The 18,012-nt window shown below is 43.9% G+C and overlaps 2 pseudogenes across 1 annotated transcript; both read right to left on the bottom strand.

Annotated features, from left to right (window-relative positions):
- Positions 1-9,878: 9,878 nt before the first annotated feature.
- On the bottom strand, positions 9,879-10,679 carry LOC128568633 (40S ribosomal protein S6-like; annotated as a pseudogene). The gene has a single exon (XR_008375185.1). The product of XR_008375185.1 is annotated as a 40S ribosomal protein S6-like (transcript).
- Positions 10,680-11,153: 474 nt separating this feature from the next.
- On the bottom strand, positions 11,154-17,808 carry LOC128568580 (rho-associated protein kinase 1-like; annotated as a pseudogene).
- Between the last annotated feature and the right edge of the window lie 204 nt (positions 17,809-18,012).

The following is an 18,012-nucleotide window of genomic DNA, read 5'->3' as shown; positions in this document are numbered from 1 at the left end:
GAGCAGATACTGAGATGGAGTTAGGAGGGCAAGGGAGGTGGGTGGGATTGGACAGAGGGCACCATCAGCAGAGCTCTGGGTCCAACTGCCTGTCAGAAGAGAACCTTGTTGGACAGAATAGTCCTAATCCTACTGTCTTGTTCAGCCACTGGCCACCAGAGAGGACGGTGACCTTGTTCTGAAAGCTGCTGAGGGAACCTTGAAGGTATTACTAACAGATGGGCACTGTCCTGTAAGTCCTTTGTTTTTTTTCTTTTTTTAAGAGACAGTCTCACTTTGTTGCCCTCCATAGAGTGCTGTGGCGTCACAGCAACCTCCAGCTCTTGGGCTTAGGTGATTCTCTTGCCTCAGCCTCCCAAGTAGCTGGGGACTATAGGCATCCACCACAACGCATGGCTATTTTTTTTGGTTGCAGTTTGGCTGGAGCCGGGTTTGAACCTGCCACCCTCAGTATATGGGACTGGCGCCCTACTCACTCAGGTACCTCCCTGTTTTTTTCTTTTTTGAGACAGAATCTCACTCTGTTGTCCAGGCTAGAATGTGGTGGCATCATCCTAGCTCATAGTAACCTCAGACTCCTGGGTTCAAGTGATTCTCTTGCCTCAACCTCCTAAGTAGCTGGGACTGCAAGCACCTGCCACAACTTTCAAGGACCCTGGCAAGAATGAGTCCCTTTTTTTGTTTAGTTTTGAGACAGACTCTCACTATATTGCCCTTGGTAATGCCATGGCATCACAGCTCATAGCAACCTCCAATTCTTGGGCTTAAGTGATTCTCTTGTCTCAGCCTCCCAAGTAGCTGGGATACAGCCTACCACAATGCCCGGCTATTTTTTGTTGCCGTTGTCATTGTTGTTTAGCTGGCCTGGGCCAGGTTCGAACCACCTTTAGTGTATGTGGCTGGCACCATAACCACTGCGTTATGGGTGCTAAGCCGAATGAGTCCTTTTTTGAAGGGTCATGTAACCTTGCCCCAACCAGTCATGCTGGGCCAGGCTGTATGTCAGGTGCCTTGGGCTGCAGAGGTAAAACCTTTAGCATGGGTCCTCTTTGGCCCCTCCTTAAGTGGAGCATAAAATGTCACCCTGTGCAAGAAAAGGGACCAGAAAATATGCCAGGAATGTTAACAATGTCTCTGGGTGGATTTTTTGTTTTAAATTTTATGTAGACATAGCTTTAGTGAAAAGTTGCCCTTCACTCGGCCTCATCCAGTGTTAACATCTTACGTAATGATAGCACAATGATCAAAACAAAGAAATTAACATTAGTACAAGACTGTAAATTCCAGGCTTTATTTGGATTTGACCAGTTTTTCCACTAAGGTCCATTTTCTGGCCCAGGATGCAACCGGGCATCCCACATTGCATTTGGTTCTCACGGCTCTTCAGTCTTCTTGTCTTTCATAACTCACTTTTTTTTTTTTTTTTTTGAGACAGTCTCACTATGTCACTTTTGGTAGAGTGCTGTGGTGTCCCAGCTCAAACTCTTGGGCTTGAGCAATTCTCTTGCTTCAGCCTCTCTAGTAGCTGGGACTACAAGCGCCCATCACAACTCGTGACTCATTTTTTGAGGAGTACTGGTCGGGTAGTTTGTAGGGCACCCCTCAGCTGAGAGGCCATGCAGTAAGGGGAAGGACACTGCAGCCATGTACCCTTCATGCATATCTGGGCTACATAGTACAAATGGATTTCATATGCTCTTAGGTATCATATTTTCTTCTGGTCCCATTTCTTACATAGGGTGAACACATGATTTCATATCACTATACTTAAATATCATGACAGGCCTCGCTCTCCTTTCACCAATTAAGGAAAATTAATGTCTAAAGGAGATCGAAGATCACACTGATAAGGGCCAGGAGTAAATGTGAATGTAGGTCCCCTGATGCCAAATTCCAGAATCTCACAACACCCAGCTCTTCGGGGTTAATTTCATCCACTTGTTTGTGCGTGCATGCCTTCATTAGGACTGGTGATGGGCACCTCAGTCCTTTGGTTAAGGTGGTGTCTGCCAGGTTTCTCCACTATAAAATTGCTACTTTCTTCTTTTATTTATTTATTTTTTTGAGACAGAGCCTCAAGCTGTGGCCCTGGTTAGAGTGCAGTAGCACCACAGCTCACAGCAACTTCCAACTCCTGGGCTTAAGCAATTCTCTTGCCTCAGCCTCCCAAGTAACTGGGACTACAGGTGTCTGCCACAACGCCTGGCTAGTTTTCTTTTTGTTTGTTTGTTTGTTTTTAGAGACGGAGTCTCATTTTGTCACCCTCAGTAGAGTGCCCTGGCGTCACAGTTCACAGCAACCTCCAGCTCTTGGGCTTAGGTAATTCTCTTGCCTCAGTCTCCCGAGTAGCTGGGACTACAGGCACCCGCCACAACGCCCGGCTATTTTTGTTGTTGTTATTGCAGTTTGGCTGGGGCTGGGTTTGAACCCACCACCCTCAGTATATGGGGCTGGCGCCCTACTCACTGAGCCACAGGCACCGCCCGCCTGGCTATTTTTTGGTTGTAGTTGTCATTGTTGTTTGGCAGGCCCGGGCTGCCAGCTCTGGTGTATGTGGCTGGTGCCTTAGCCACTTGAGCTACAGACACTGAGCCTACTTTATTCTTTTAAATTAATAAATACCTTGGTGAGGGAAGAGGAGAGATGCTTTGAGACTATTATCTTTTCTCAGCTCAAACTTTTACCCAGTCCACTCTTTGGCATCCATTGGTGCAACAGTTATTATTCTGCTGTTGTGATGGTGACTTTTCTATTTCTGTCATTCCTTTTTGTTTGGGGTTTTTTTTTTTTTTTGCAGTTTTTGGCTGGGGCTGGGCTTGAACCCGCCACCTCCAGCATATGGGGCCTGCGTCCTACTCCTTTGAGCCATAGGCACCGCCCCTTTCTCTCATTCCTTTTACATTTAATATAGTAATTAGAATTCTGTGTAGAAAGGCTGTCCCTTTTTCCTCATTTATTTCGTTATTTAGTCATTTGCTTTTATTAGTGTGGACTCGTGTATTTCTTCTATGGGTCATAATCCAATATGAACATTATTTTAAAATTTCACAAATAATAAAGTACATTCTTCGTGGTATACAGTTCTGATGGTTTCCACAAATGAAGAGAATTGTGTATCCATCACTCTAGTCCCAATAAAGAGCTCTGGGTGATTTTTATTTAATTAATTAACTTATTTATTTATTGGAGACAGAGTCTCACTTTGTCATCCTCAGTAGAGTGCTATGATGTCACAGTTCGCAGCAACCTCCAACTCCTGGGCTCAAATGATTCTCCTGCCTCAGCCTCCCAAGTAGCTGGGACTACAGGTGCCTGCCACAACACCTGGCTATTTTTTGGTTGCAGCTGTTGTTGTTTGGTGGGCCCGGGCTGGATTTGAACCCACCAGCTCAGGTGTATGTGTCTGGTGCCTTAGCCGCTTGAGGCGCCAAACCTATAAATTTTTATTTGAGGACTGGGCATTGCACTTTGGGAGGCTGTGGTGGGTGGATTGCCTGAGCCTACAGGTTCGAGACCAGCCTGAGCAAGAGCGAGACCCTGTCTCTAAAAATAGCCAGGCGTTGTGGTGGGTACCTATAGTCCCAGCTACACGGGAGGCTGAGAGAAGAGAATCACTTGAACCCAGGAGTTTGAGGTTGCTGTGAGCTGTGATGCCACAGCATTCTATTGAGGGTGATAAAGTAAGATTCTCTCAAAAAAAAAATTTTTTTTAATTTGTTTATTTATTGATAGAGTCTCACTCTCTTGCCCAGGCTAGAGCCATGGCATCAGCCTAGCTCATAGCAACCTCAAACTCCCAGGCTGAAGTGATCCTCTTGCCTTAGCCTCCTGAGTAGCTGGGACAACAGGCATGCATCACCATGCCCAGCTAGTTTTTCTATTTTTAGTAGAGATGGGATCTCATTCTTGCTCAGGCTGGTCTTGAACTCCTGAACTGAAGGAATCATTGTGCCCCAGCCTCCCAGAGTACATGAGCCACCGTGTCCAGCCCCAACTTTTTTCTTTAATGAACATGTACTATTTTTGTTTCCTAAAACCTAATTTTTGTGTTAACTTCTGCATTAGAATATATTTGTACTGTTTACAATGGAAAAGGTGCTGAAGGGCATATGGTGAAATGTCATTCCCCAGTCCCTTGTTCCTCTCTCTGGAGGAACAAATGTTACTGGTTTCTTCTGTGTCCTTCCTGAGATATTTTTCATGGTTGTAGCAAACAGATATATCTGCTCTCCACTCACTTACCTTGTAGACAGAGAGAAGTATACCATAGGCCGGGTTTGTGTACCTTTTTTTTTTTCAGTTTTTGGCCGGGGCTGGGTTTGAACCCACCACCTCTGGCATACAGGGCCGGTGCCCTACTCCTTTGAGCCACAGGCGCCATCCTCTGTACCTTTTTTTTTTTTTTTTTGAGACAGAGCCTCAAGCTGTTGCCCTGGGTAGAGTGCCATGGCGTCACAGCTCACAGCAATCTCCAACTCTTGGGCTTAAGCAATTCTCTTGCCTCAGTCTCCCAAGTAGCTGGGACTACAGGTGCCCACCACAATGCCCGGCTATTTTTTTATTGTTGTAGTTGTCATTGTTGGTTAGCTGGCCCAGGCCGGGCTCAAACCCACCGGTCTTAGTGCATGTGGCTGGCGTAACCACTGTGCTACTGGCATCAAGCCTGTTTTGGGTTTTTTTTTTTTTTTTTGAGACAGAGTCTCACTATGTCACCCTCGGTAGAGTGCTATGGCATCACAGCTGACAGCAACCTCAAAGTCCTGGGCTTAAATGATTCTTTTGCCTCAGCCTAGCAAGTAGTTGGGACTACAGGCACTTGCCACAACACCTGGCTATTTTTTTGGTTGCAGCTGTCATTGTTGTTTGGTGGGCCAGGCCTGGATTCCCACCCACCAGCTCAGGTGTATGTGGCTGGCGCCTTAGCCACTTGAGCCACAGGCGCCAAGCCAAAAGTGTCCTTTTTCTAAGGGCTGCTACATTGTATCCCAGTATGTGGACACACAATAATTTACCTATTCCCCTACTGATAGAATTACACTTTAATAAATATTGCTACAGGGTGGCGCCTGTGGCTCAGTGAGTAGGGCGCCGGCCCCATGTACCGAGGGTGGCGGGTTCAAACCCAGCCCCGGCTGAACTGCAACCAAAAAATAGCTGGGCGTTGTGGCGGGCGCCTGTAATCCCAGCTGCTGGGGAGGCTGAGGCAGAAGAATCGTGGAAGCCCAAGAGCTAGGGGTTGCTGTGAGTCCTGTGACATCATGGCACTCTACTGAAGGCGGTAAAGTGAGACTCTGTCTCTACAAAAAAAAAAAAATAAATAAATAAATATTGCTGCAAAGAAAACTTTGTACATATGCCATTTCACACATGAGGATCTAACTGAGTTAGAAGCTATGTGGATTTATAATTTGGGTAGCAATTGCTATCAAACCTCCACAAAGGTGACCCAAATTTACATTCCTAGCAGCCATGGGTGACAACAGTTTAAGTGGGAGTTTGTTCTGAAGACTGACTACAGGGGAGTGTTCAGTGTGTGGTAACTCCTTGAGCCATACACTTACGTATAAGTGTGTTTTGGGCACTTTTCTGTGTGTATGTTGTACTTCCATAAAAAGTTTTTTAAAACTCAATAAAAATTCAAGTTAAAACAACATCAAAATCATGCCCTTTAGTTGGGGTGGGGAGGAGAAGCACGGGGAGAAAGGCTGGTTACCCTCCAGTCCACTCTGGGCCGTCCCTTAGGCCTGAAGCTCCCACAAGGCTGAGTATCTGATGATCGGAGCAGGAGCCTAGGGCAGAGAGGCCCTCACTGGTGACAGCCCTCCTGTGGCATTGCTTCCTCCTGTTCGTGGTCCTACCTCCTTATGTGTTGACAAGCATCATGTAGCAACATACCACTTTGACAAGCCCTTGTGAAGGGCACCCTGCCACAGCAAGACAATGTGCTTGGAGAGATCAGTGGTTCTGCTGCATATGGACCTATTAAGTCCACCTGCTGTCCTGCCAGAGAACCAAGAGAGACCATCTGTGGAAACGTGGGCCCGAGGTTCAGCCTGTTCCATCTCTGGTTCTGTCCCCATGCTGCCTCTGAAATTGCACAGGTCTGGCCCACTCCTCAACATGGGCAACAACAGCTCTTTCCAGTTATAGCTTATGTTTCCTACCCTGTCCTTCTGGAAACTTGATCAGGGGTCACATGTAGCTGGACAACTTTGCAAGACTTCCTTGCATCCGATGGGAAGATTCCTCAGGTTTGAGATCCTGAAAGAACGCACAGGTAAATGTTAGAACCAAAGGGATGGAGCATGAATATGGAGTGGGACAGAGTGAGAAGCTCAGGAGCTCTTTAGGTTTGTTTGCTCTGCGTGCAGATCCCAGCTGTGAAATTTATATGTCGCTTATGAACCTCAGCCTCAGTTTACTCACCTCTGAATGGAGATGGTAAGTTTTAACTCATAAGGTGATGAGGTGTCGGTGAAATGGGTATGCATAGTGCCGGAACTCAGCCTGGTATGGGATGGTGGTTATTGGGGGTGATGAAATGGTGGGAAGGTGAGAAAAGAGGTCAACACACTTATACATGCTGGTTCAGTTAAATGAGAATCCCTTCTGTGTTCTGGGTAGACCCAGATAGATGTCTTCCAACTATAAAAGGCTCAGAAAATAAGGATCAGAATAAGATAGTGAGGGGCCTAGACATGTCCAGCGAGAAAAGGGGAAAGGGATTCACTGCTGCTTAGGCAGCCAGAGTGTGGGTTGGAGGTAAGACACCTTTGCCTCCGGTGTCCAGAGAGCAGCCACAGAGGAGCAAGGAGTAGTTTTGCTCTTCATTCCTTACTGCATCCATGATCTTCCATCTCTGGTGATTTTCCTTCACTCTATTTATTTCTTGAGACAGAGTCACACTCAGTCTCCTTGGGTACAGCGCCATGGCATCATCATAGCTCACAGCAACCTTAAACTTTTGGACTCAAGTGATCCACTTGCCTCAGTCTTCTGAGTAGCTGGGACTATAGTTGTCCGCCACCATGCCCAGCTAGTTTTTCTATTTTAGTAAAGACTGGGTCTCTCTGGTGCTTAGATTGGTCTGGAACTCCTGAGCTCAAGCAATCTACCTGCCTTGGCCAGAGTGCACATTCAGGCATGAGCCACCTCACCCAGCCCCTTCACTCTGTCTTTAGAATTTCCTTTACAGTGTAAGGGTCTGCTGATGGCATACTCTCTCAATTTTGGTTTGAAAAATGTCTTTTGCTTTTCATCCTGAAAGATATGTTCTCTGAGTATAGAATTCCTGAATGGCAGTAATTTTTGTTTAATGCATTGAAGCTTTTTGTTCAGCTGTCGGCTGGTCCCTGTTTTTTGCTAAGGAGTCAGATGAAGTCTAATTTTGTGAATCAGTCAGATTCATTATATTATGGTTCTCAACAAACATCCCCTAAATCACTTTGGCTTGAAGCAAGAAAGGTTTATTTTTAGCTCACTTTCCACCTCCTGTGTGGGTCAGTTGCAGCTCCTACTGGGGACATGAGTCCCTTGGCAAAAGAAAAGAGCAACAGCAAAATCATGTGACAATTCTTTTTTTTTTTTTTTGAGACAGAGCCTCAAGCTGTCGCCCTGGTTAGAGTGCTATGGCATCATAGCTCACAGCAACCTCAGACTCCTGGGCTCAAGCGAGTCTCCTGTCTCTGCCTCCCAAGTAGCTGGGACTACAGGCGCCCGCCACAACGCCCGGCTATTTTTAGTTGTAGCCATCGTTGTTTGGCGGGCCCGGGCTGGATTCGAACCTGCCAGCTCAGGTGTATGTGGCTGGCTCCTTAGCCGCTTGAGCCACAGGCACTGAGCCCATGTGACAATTCTTAAAGCTTTTTCTGAGAAGCAGCAGACATTACTTACCCATGAAATGCTTTGGCTAAAGCCTGATGTCAGCGGGGTGGGAAAGAACCAACCTCTCACAGGCATTGGCAACAAATGATTATAAATAATAAAGCAGCTGACAGCACTGTGGCTCCCTTGAAGAGCTCTATATCACTTAGGGTCCACTCAAGGAAAGATGAACTATGCTAGCTTTTTCAAATAGAGGGGATATAATTCACAAGGTGGATTGTTCGGATAGATTTGGGAAGCTGAAAGTGCCAAAGAGGATGCTGAAGTAACCTAGATAATAGTAATTACCTTAGTAATTACAGGAAGTGACTACCAACCCTAGGCTAGAGGATAAAAGGCAAGAGAGTTAACAGGGCCTAGGATCTTGGAAAAGAACCCCCAGCTGGGGTTCCACCACCAGGGCGGTCCCCCTCAACCTCTTAGGTTATTCATTATGGCTGGCACTGGAGTGTTGAAAGGAGCTGGAGACTCCTGAAGTGAAGCTAACCGAAAGGGGGACAGGAAAAAATCCCATCCTCCTGCAATAAAGAGCAGTGGCTTAGAACTTAGACAAGAGGCAAATAACCAGCATTATCATCGTTGTTTTCCTTTGGCTGCTTTTATGAGTTTTCTCTTTGTTTTTGATTTTCCGCATTTTCACCATGATGGGTCAAGATACAGATTTCTTTTTATTCGTTCTTCTTGACACTTTTTTTTTTTTTGAGGCAGAGTCTCAAGCTGTCGCCCTAGGTTGAGTGCTATGGTGTCATAGCTCACAGCAACCTCCAACTCTTGGGCTCAAGTGACCCTCTTGCTTCAGTTTTTCTATTTTTTAGCAGAGATGAGGTCTCGCTTTTGCTCAGGCTCATCTTGAAGTCATGAGCTCAAGCTATCCACCCACCTCGGCCTCCCAGAGTGCTAGGATTACAGGCATGAGCCACTGTGCCTGGCCTAATCATTTGAGTCTTAAATCTATAGATTGATATCTTCCATCTATTCTGGAAAATTCTCAATTGTAAATTAAAATATATTCCCTGGTCTAGTCTCTCTTTCTCCTCTTCGGAGATTGCAACTAAACATATGTAAGATCTTCCCATTGTAACTTCCATATCTGTAACCTTTTCTTCTGCATTTCCCGTCCTTTTGTTTCTCTGTACTTTCTGAATCATTTCTTTTCTTTTTTTGGAAACAGGGCCTCACTGTGTCACCCTGGCTAGAGTGCTGTGGTGTTATAATAGCTCACACCAGGTTGGCGCAGTAGCTCATGCCTGTAATCCCAGCACTCTGGGAGGCCAAGGCAGGTGGATTGCCTGAGCTCACAGGTTCGAGACCAGCCTGAGCCAGAGCGAGACCCCCTGTCTCCAAAAATAATAGCCAGGTTTTGAGGCGGGCGCCTGTAGTCCCAGCTACTTGGGAAGCTGAGGCAAGAGAATCACTTAAGCCCAAGAGTTTGAGGTTGCTGTGAGCTATGACGCTAGGGCACTCTACCGAGGGCGACAAAATGAGACTATGTCTCAAAAAAAAAAAAAAAACAGATCACACCAACCTCAGACTCCTGGCCTCAAGACATTCTCTTGCCTCAGCCTCGCAAGTAGCAAGGACTATAGGCATGCATCACCATGCCTGGCTAATATATTTTTTTCTTTCTGGATCATTTCTTCCAGTTTTCCAGTTCTCTGGTACATTTTTCAGCCATGTCAAATCTGCTGTTAAACCTATCCATTGAGTTTATAATTTTGGTTTGAAATTTTTTTTTTTTTGAGACAAAGCCTCAAGCTGTCACCCTGGGTAGAGTGATGTGGCATCACAGCTCACAGCAACCTCAACTCCTGAGCTCAAGTGATTCTCTGCCTCCACCTCCTAAGTGGCTGGGACTACAGGTGCCCGCCACAACACTCAACTATTTTTTTTTTTTTAGTTGCAGCCATCGTTGTTGTTTAGCGGGCCCTGGCTGGATTTGAACCCACCAGCTCAGGTGTGTTGAGCTGCTTAAGCCACAGGCGCTGAGCCTTGAATTTTTTTTTTTTTTTTGAGATATGATCCCATTTATTCATTACTCAAAAAATCTTATTTTTGACTGGATTCAGACTTAGAAGTGTAAGCTCTCAGAGAGGACAGCCTGCATCTCTTGGCAATCTGTTCCTGGCACTTTTCTTTGGCCTCCTTCATTCTCTTGGCCAAAAGTTTAGCATATTTGGCAGCCTCTTTCTTATTTTTCTTAGTGCACTGTTTCTTCAGAGCAATATGTCGGCATTTATGTTGCAAGACACGTGGAGTTACAAGACTCTGAATCTTGGGTGCTTTGGTCCTAGGTTTCTTCTCTTCTTAGTTTCTTACAACATATTGGCGAACATCATCTTCTTTAGACAGATTGAAAAGTTTGCAGATTCTGCTTGCTTGTTTGGGCCCCAGATGCTGAGGTACTGTAGTATCAGTCAGTCCAGGGACATCCTCTTCTCCTTTTTTTTTTTTTTTACAATACCCAAGTTGAGAACGCTCAGATTGGCATCCACAATGCAACCCTGAACAGAAATGTACTTCCTTTCTCCAGTTCTCCTTGGACTATAAAAGCAATGCTCCTTACTCAGTAGCAGGCAGACCCGGCCATCGGTCAAGATATCCCACTTCATGGGGAAATCTTGTTTGTCATTTCCAACACTGATTCAGACCACATAACCTTTCCGTTCTTCACCCAGTGTGTCAGTAGCAACTTTTGTGGCCATATAATTCTCATAGAAAATATGAAGTTTGCATTCATCGTCCATTTCAATGAATTTCCAGAAGCCAGTAGCTGGAAAGGAGATGTTCAGCTTCATCCTGAAGTATCTGAATACCTCTGAGGTGCCATGGAATAGAGCTAGTTTGAATTTTGAGTCACAGAATTTCTACTTATTCCTTTTTGACATATACTATATAATTTATGGAGTTTCTAGTTCCCTAGAAAAAATTGAAATGTGAAATTTTCAATTTTGGCATTTAACCTTACATAGCAGATATAACTTACAGTCTGGAGTTCCTTTGGCTTTATTTCTGTTGACTGTTACTTCTGATGGTTTTAGCTGAAGGAATCTTTTCTTCCTCATCTGTCTGGTTGTTTTTGTATGTTAATTACTGTGTTTCTGAAATTATCTGTGGAAATAATTTGAAGTGGGGTGATTTTCTCATTTGCCAAAGGGAATTTTCTATTGTTTCTGCCAGGTGCCTAGAGGGATAAGCAGACTGAGATCATCTTAGATCATACTTAGGGCATAATGTTTTCTGAGGCCCCTAGATGACTCAAAGCTGAACTATCATTCTGGTATGAACTGGTTGACTTTCAGTTCATCTTTCCTTCTGAAGTGCAGGCTTGGGGGCTGAGCCCAGTGTGGGAGGGGTTTATCCATCCTGGGTAGGCCCTGGACTCTGATTTTTGTCTCCAGCTATGCAAAGCCACCAAAAGTGAGCTTGGTTTCTCAGCTGTGTTCCAATTTGCAAAAGCTTCCAGGGCAACCGCAGTCTAGTATCTGGGTCATCTCCTTAAAATCATGTCCATGCTGGGCGGCACCTGTGGCTCAACGGAGTAAGGCGCCAGCCCCATATGCTGGAGGTGGTGGGTTCAAACCCAGCCCTGGCCAAAAAAAAAAAAAAAAAAAATCATGTCCATGCTTAAACCTCACCACAGCAATTCCTCATTATTTTGTTAGCTCTTGATGTTTTTAAGAGAGAGACAGAGAGAGTGTGTGTGTGTGTGTGTGTGTGTACCTGCAATAAAAAAAAAACCCTCAGTGTTGTACCAAGTAAAAACACAGTAACAGCAATTCTAACCCTGAAGCCTGTGATATTTGTGTCAGAGAAATAGCCTGACTGCTCTGCATGGTTAAAGAAGCCTGCTTTTTCAGGTAGCTTTCCACATGATTCCATAAGCACTAAGTTGCCTGGTTCACTGCTAGTTTTTCCAGATGTAGTTTTGACCACATTCTGGAAAGACCGATTTACAGTGGATCTTGGAGAAAGAGTTCAAGGGGAGGCACGAACAAAACCAGATGGTGGATTCTTAGGGATTTTCTTTACTAAATGAGTTAGCCATTTTTTTTTTTTTTTGGTTCATCCAAGAACATGCTTACAGCAGCATATCTCTTGCTGATGTTATGACATAACTTACTTTACATGAAGAAATTAAGTCTTCTTTTTTATCTAAGTGATCTCCGTGGCACTTAACATGGCATCTTTGATACTCTAGGGCTAGAGGTGGCTTAAAAACATGCCAGAGAGCTTTGGCACAGGCCTCCAATTGGAAGTAAAGTAATAGAGGGTAGGAATGAACTCATGGCCTTTGTAATTTTGGAAATTAGTTTTCTCTGCTTGTTGTACTGGTTCCATCTCTACATCTTTTCTACACTTACTTTCATCTGCATATAGTATCTGGAATATTTTACAAATTTCTTCAGTTTCAGGTCTATACACATCTCCTTGGGTTACAGGTCGAACATGAGACAATTTATCTATGTCCAATATCATAGATGGATGGGATTGTTCCTTATCTTGTTCATCATTGTAGAACAAATTTTTTTTTGCTGCTAACTACAACATACTGTTTTTCCAGCCATATCATTTGATATTTCCTCTATTTGGTCAGGAAAACCAACCTTCAATTCTTGATTCTGGAAGGTTTCCATCAGTTTCATCAGCACTAGGAAAACTAGCAACACTTGTAGAATCTGGAAGGTCCAGAAGTTGAGCTCGTAATTGCTCGCTATCAGTCCCTTGGCTAGCCAACTGCATCTGAAGCTCATTACTATGTGTACATTCTTTCACCAATTGGGCTTGCCTATCATTTGGTTCCTTCTGATATTCCACTACCATCTGGTTGAATTTTTCTCTTTCTTTGTTGAGTTCCAGTTGTAGCTTTCGACTTTCCTTTTTATCTTTCTCAAATCTTGTGTATTAGCTTTCTTTCTATCAATTTGAAAATCTTTTTGGTTCATTATTTCTTCCAGCTTATTAACAACCTGGGTTTTAAGGGTTTGTTCAGTATTGATATTCTTTTCAAAGGCAGCTTTAAGATTACTGATCTCTTCCTCCTTCTTCAACTTATACTCTTCCTCTGCCCTCTTCATTTTCTCAGTTAGCTTTTCATTTTCTCTTCTTTCTTTCTTTATTTTTTGTGAGACAGAGTCTCAAGCTGTTGCCCTGGGTAGAGTGCCATGGTGTCACAGCTCACAGCAACCTCAAACTCTTGGGCTTAGCGATTCTCTTGCCTCATCCTCCCAAGTAGCTGGGACTACAAGTACCCACCACAATGCCCAGCTATTATTTTGCTGCAGTTGTCGTTGTTTTGGCTGGTGTGGGTCAGGTTTGAACCTGCCACACTCAGTGCACATGGCTGGCGCCATAACCACTGTGCTACGGGAGCTGAGCTTCATTTTCTTTTCTTAATAATTCAATATCTTTGGTTAGCATGCTGTTCGTTTCTTCAAGCCAATTAACAGTGTGGTCTTTATCTGTAATCTCTTGCCTATTTCTTAAAGCAGTTTTCTTGCTCTCTTGGGTCAATTCAAAATACTGCTCTTCTAGAAGCTCTTGAGCCAACTGCTCAGACTTGGCTTTTGTTTCTGCCAGATCCAACTGAGTTGCAAGAGTTTCTTTTTCATTTTGCAGTTCCTGTATTTTATTTTATTTTATTTTTGAGACAGAGTCTCACTATGTCGCCCTCAGTAAAGTGCCGTGGTGTCACAGCTCACAGCAACCTCAAACTCTTCGGCTTAAGCAATTCTCTTGCCTCAGTCTCCCAAGTAGCTGGGACTACAGGTGCCTGCCACAATGCTCGGCTATTTTTTGGTTGTAGTTGGCCCGGGCTGGATTCAAAATTGCCAGTTCCAGTGTACGTGGCTGGCACCCTAGCCACTGAACTATAGGCGCTAAGCCAGTTCCTGTATTTTCTTTAAGTTTTCTCTGTTTTTTTCTTCGATTTCTTCTTTAAGTTCTTTTACCTGGGTTTTATAAAGTGTTGAGAAATACTGCTGTGCTTCAAGCTGATCCTGTAGTTCTCACATTTGTCTTTCTTTTCCTCTATATTGTTTTTAAGCTGAGCTAACTCAAATTCTAACAACCTCTTTGCTTCCAATAAAGTATTTATTTCCTGTTTCATCTCCTTTTCTAAAACCTTTAAACTGTCTGCCTCAAATGCTTGAGTCTTCAACTCATTTTATAACAACAGTTGCTTATTTGATTCCTGCTCCAGTTGCAGGGTTAGATTCTTAACTCCATCCTCCATCCTTTATTTTCAGTTATATGCTATAGCTTCTGCTGAGATTGTTTCAGATCAACATCTAACATGGAATATTGTTTCTCAATCTGAACAAACCTATCTTCAGCCTTCTCTCCAGCTTCTCTCTCCTTCCACTTTTCTTCCATCTCACACATTGCAACAGACTTTCCCTTTTCAATAGATTGATGTTTGTCAGTTAAAAAAGATTTGGTTACTTTGTGTTCATTTACCTCTTGTTCTAACCCCTATTGTAATGATTTAAGTTTATAGTTTAAATCTATCTCTAAATTATTCTTTTGTTTTCTTTCTTTTTCTTTTTTTTTGAGACAGAGCCTCAAGCTGTCGCCCTGGGTGGAGTGCTGTGGCATCACAGCTCACAGCAACCTCCAACTCCTGGGCTCAAGCATTTCTCCTGCCTCTGCCTCCCAAGTAGCTGGGATTACAGGCACCCGCCACAATACCGGCTATTTTTTTGGTTGCAGCTGTCATTGTTGTTTGGCAGGCCTGGGCTGGATTTGAACCCGCCAGCTCAGGTGAATGTGGCTGGCGCCTTAGCCGCTTGAGCCACAGGCACTGAGCCTCTAAATTATTCTTTTCCTTTTCTGAATGATTAAGCATGTCTTGCATATCTTTTCTTTCTCTCTCCACTCTTTCAAGATTATGTTTGAGATGCTTCACCTCCTCTTGCAAAGATGTAATTTGAACTTGAAGGTCTCCAATCGTCTCAGAATCATGACCCCTGTCTTTTTGTTCAGCTTCTAATACAGCTTGTAGCTGGTAATAATCCTTGTCCATTTGTGATTTTGAATTCTCTAAAATTCTATTTCTGTCTTGCAATTCTCTGTTCAGGGACTCTAGATGAATAATTGACTTGCTCTTCTCTGTGTGATTTTTCCTTAATCTTACTACTGTGTCTTGTTGGGACTTATAGTAAGTTGTGTCTGATTCTGTTCTATGTAAGTCATTGGCTTCTTCTAGCTGTTTTCGTAATTGTGCCAGGCTGTGAATTCGGACTTACTTTCTTTAAGTCTTCCAATTGATCCTTTAAAGTAGAAACTTCATTTTCTACATTTCTTCTCTTTTCATTTTCCTGCTCAGCTTTTCTTTCTTTTTCATTTTTTTGTAGAGACAGAGTCTCACGTACCACCCTTGGGTAGAGTGCCGTGGCGTCACACGGCTCACAGCAACCTCTAACTCTTGGGCTTACGCTATTCTCTTGCCTCAGCCTCCCAAGCAGCTGGGACTACAGGCGCCCGCCACAATGCCTGGCTATTTTTTTGTTGCAGTTTGGCCAGGGCTGGGTTTGAACCGGCCACCCTCAGCATATGGGGCCAGCGCCCTACTCACTGAGCCTCAGGCGCCACCCTCAGCTTTTCTTTTGTATTCATTAAATCTATGTTGTAGCAACATTTTTTTCCATCTCTATTTGGGACACTATAGATTCTGGATTTCTTCTTTGACTTCCCTCTTCATCCAATTCTTTCATTATCTTGTCTACTTTTATGCTTGATGTTCTGCACTTCTGCTCCATTTCGGTTTTTTTTTTTTTTTTTTGAGACAGAGTCTCACTATGTCACCCTCTGTAGAGTGCAGTGGTGTCACGGCTCACAGCAACCTCAAACTCTTGGGCTTAAGCGATTCTCTTGCCTCACCCTCCCAAGTAGCTGGGACTATAGGTGCCCACCACAACACCTAGCTATTTTTTGTTGCAGTTGTCTTTGTTGTTTAGCTGGCCCTGGCCAATTTCAAATATGCCAGCCTTGGTGTATGTGGCTGGCACCGTAGCCACTGTGGTACTGGCACCAAGCCTTCATTTCATCTTTTAATTGCATTTCATTATGCAATGATGTTCTTCCAGCTTATAGATTGTTTTTGCAAACTTTCCTATAAGCTTTTATCCATGTTGGAGCTAGTTCTGTTATAATTAGGGTTTGCTGAAGATAAATATCTATGATTGCTATAATATGTAAATCCTACAAAAGGAATGATTGCCAACAAAATCTTTAGAAATAGAGAATGTTTCTTTATCTCCTTTATCTTCTTCTAACTCATCAAAATTACTGTTATCAATATCACTACTTAAATCAGGTACAACTGGTGCTACAGTGTCTCAAAGTGTTTCCCAAACCCACTGAGCATTTTTGAAGAACAGATGTTGATTTCTTCTACACCATTTCACCCTAATTTCACTTCTCTGTCAGTAAGGAAGGCACGAATAAGATTTTTTTTCTTCTTCTGATATGTTATTGTCACCAGAGAAGGTAAGTGATTTTTTTCTTTTTTTTTTTGAGACAGAGCCTCAAGCTGTCACCCTGGGTAGAGTGCTGTGGCATCACAGCTCACAGCAACCTCCAACTCCTGGACTCAAGCGATTCTCCTGCCTCCACCTCCCAAGTAGCTAGGACTACAGGCACCCACCACAATGCCCGGCTATTTTTTGGTTGCAGCATCATTGTTGTTTGGTGGCTGGGCTAGATTTGAACCCGCCAGCTCAGGTGTGTGTGGCTGGCTCCTTAGCCGCTTGAGCCACAGGCACCAAGCCAGTGAATTTTTATGGTTTATCATCTTACTGTAAGTCCCAACCAGAGAATCTGCATAAAAAGGTGTATCACCTACAAGCATTTCATATAAAAATACCCCCCAAAGACCACCAGTCACATTCTCATCCATAATAACCATCACCACCTTGGAATTTTAATACTTCTGGAGAAATATAATCAAGTGTTCCAACTGCTGTATCCATTGTACCATACCTTCCTTATTCATCTTTTTTTTTTGTTTGAGACAGAGTCTTACTATGTCACCCTTGGTAGAGCGTGTGGCATCACAGCTCACAGCACTCTTGGGCTTAAGTAATTCTCTTGCCTCAGCCTCCCAAATAGCTGGGACTATAGACGCCCATCACAACACCCTGCTTTTTTGTTGCAGTTGTCAGTGTTGTTTGGTAGGTTGGGCTGGTTTGAACCCGCCAGCGCCAGTGTATGTGGCTGGAGCTACAGGTGCCAAGCCTTCCTTATTCATCTTCATACAAGTACTAAAATCTGCTGACTTCAAATATCCAGATTTATCCAGCAGCATGTTATCAGGCTTCAAATCTCTATGGAATTGCATCCAATGCAAAAACTACTGCAGTATAGAAACGTGTCCATTTTTCAGGTACATCATAGTTGTTCACTAAGTTTACAAGATCTTCACCAGGCATGTATTCCATCACCACGTAGAGGTAACAATCATCTTGGAATGCATAGAAAAGCTGAACAACCCAGGAACTATTAGCAAAAGTCATGATGTCTCTTTCTTCCCAGAAAAAAACAGAATCAGATCTCTTAATCATTTCAAATTTGCTGAGAAGCTTCATAGCATATACCTTCCTGGTGGATTTATGCCTTACCAATTGAACTTCTCCAAATGCACCTCTACCAATCACCTTCAGTACTTCATAATCTTCAACTTTCATTCATAAATCTCTTAATTTTATTTATTGTGTCTTTATATTTGCTTAAAAAGTTGTCAATATTTTTGTTTTTTCTTAAGGCAGGAAAATCCAAATCATATACCAAAGCATCCAATCCATCCTGATCAGGCCCCCAACGAATTTTTTCTTCACCAGCAAACCGAATTCACTTCCCACCTGGCATCTCGCAGCAGGTTAGTGATTTTTTTTCAAATCGGGTCTCAAAACCGTCCCCAGCCGACATGTTGCTGCTAGAGTGACAATACCCTTGTACCAGCACCAGCCGGGAAAGCAATTTCAACCAACTTCCTCCGCGGTGGGTTCGGAGCCGCGGGACTGAGGAGCCGGAACTTCAGGGTCACGAGGTGCTCCCAGCTCCCCTTCTCCCTGTCACTGAGGGGACCTCGGCTTTCCGGACCCCCGGCTGGGGGCAACAGCGACCCACAGC

This window comes from Nycticebus coucang, chromosome 17 (genome assembly GCF_027406575.1).
Source record: "Nycticebus coucang isolate mNycCou1 chromosome 17, mNycCou1.pri, whole genome shotgun sequence".
Taxonomy (NCBI): domain Eukaryota; kingdom Metazoa; phylum Chordata; class Mammalia; order Primates; family Lorisidae; genus Nycticebus; species Nycticebus coucang.
This window is presented reverse-complemented; position numbering and strand designations above follow the sequence as displayed.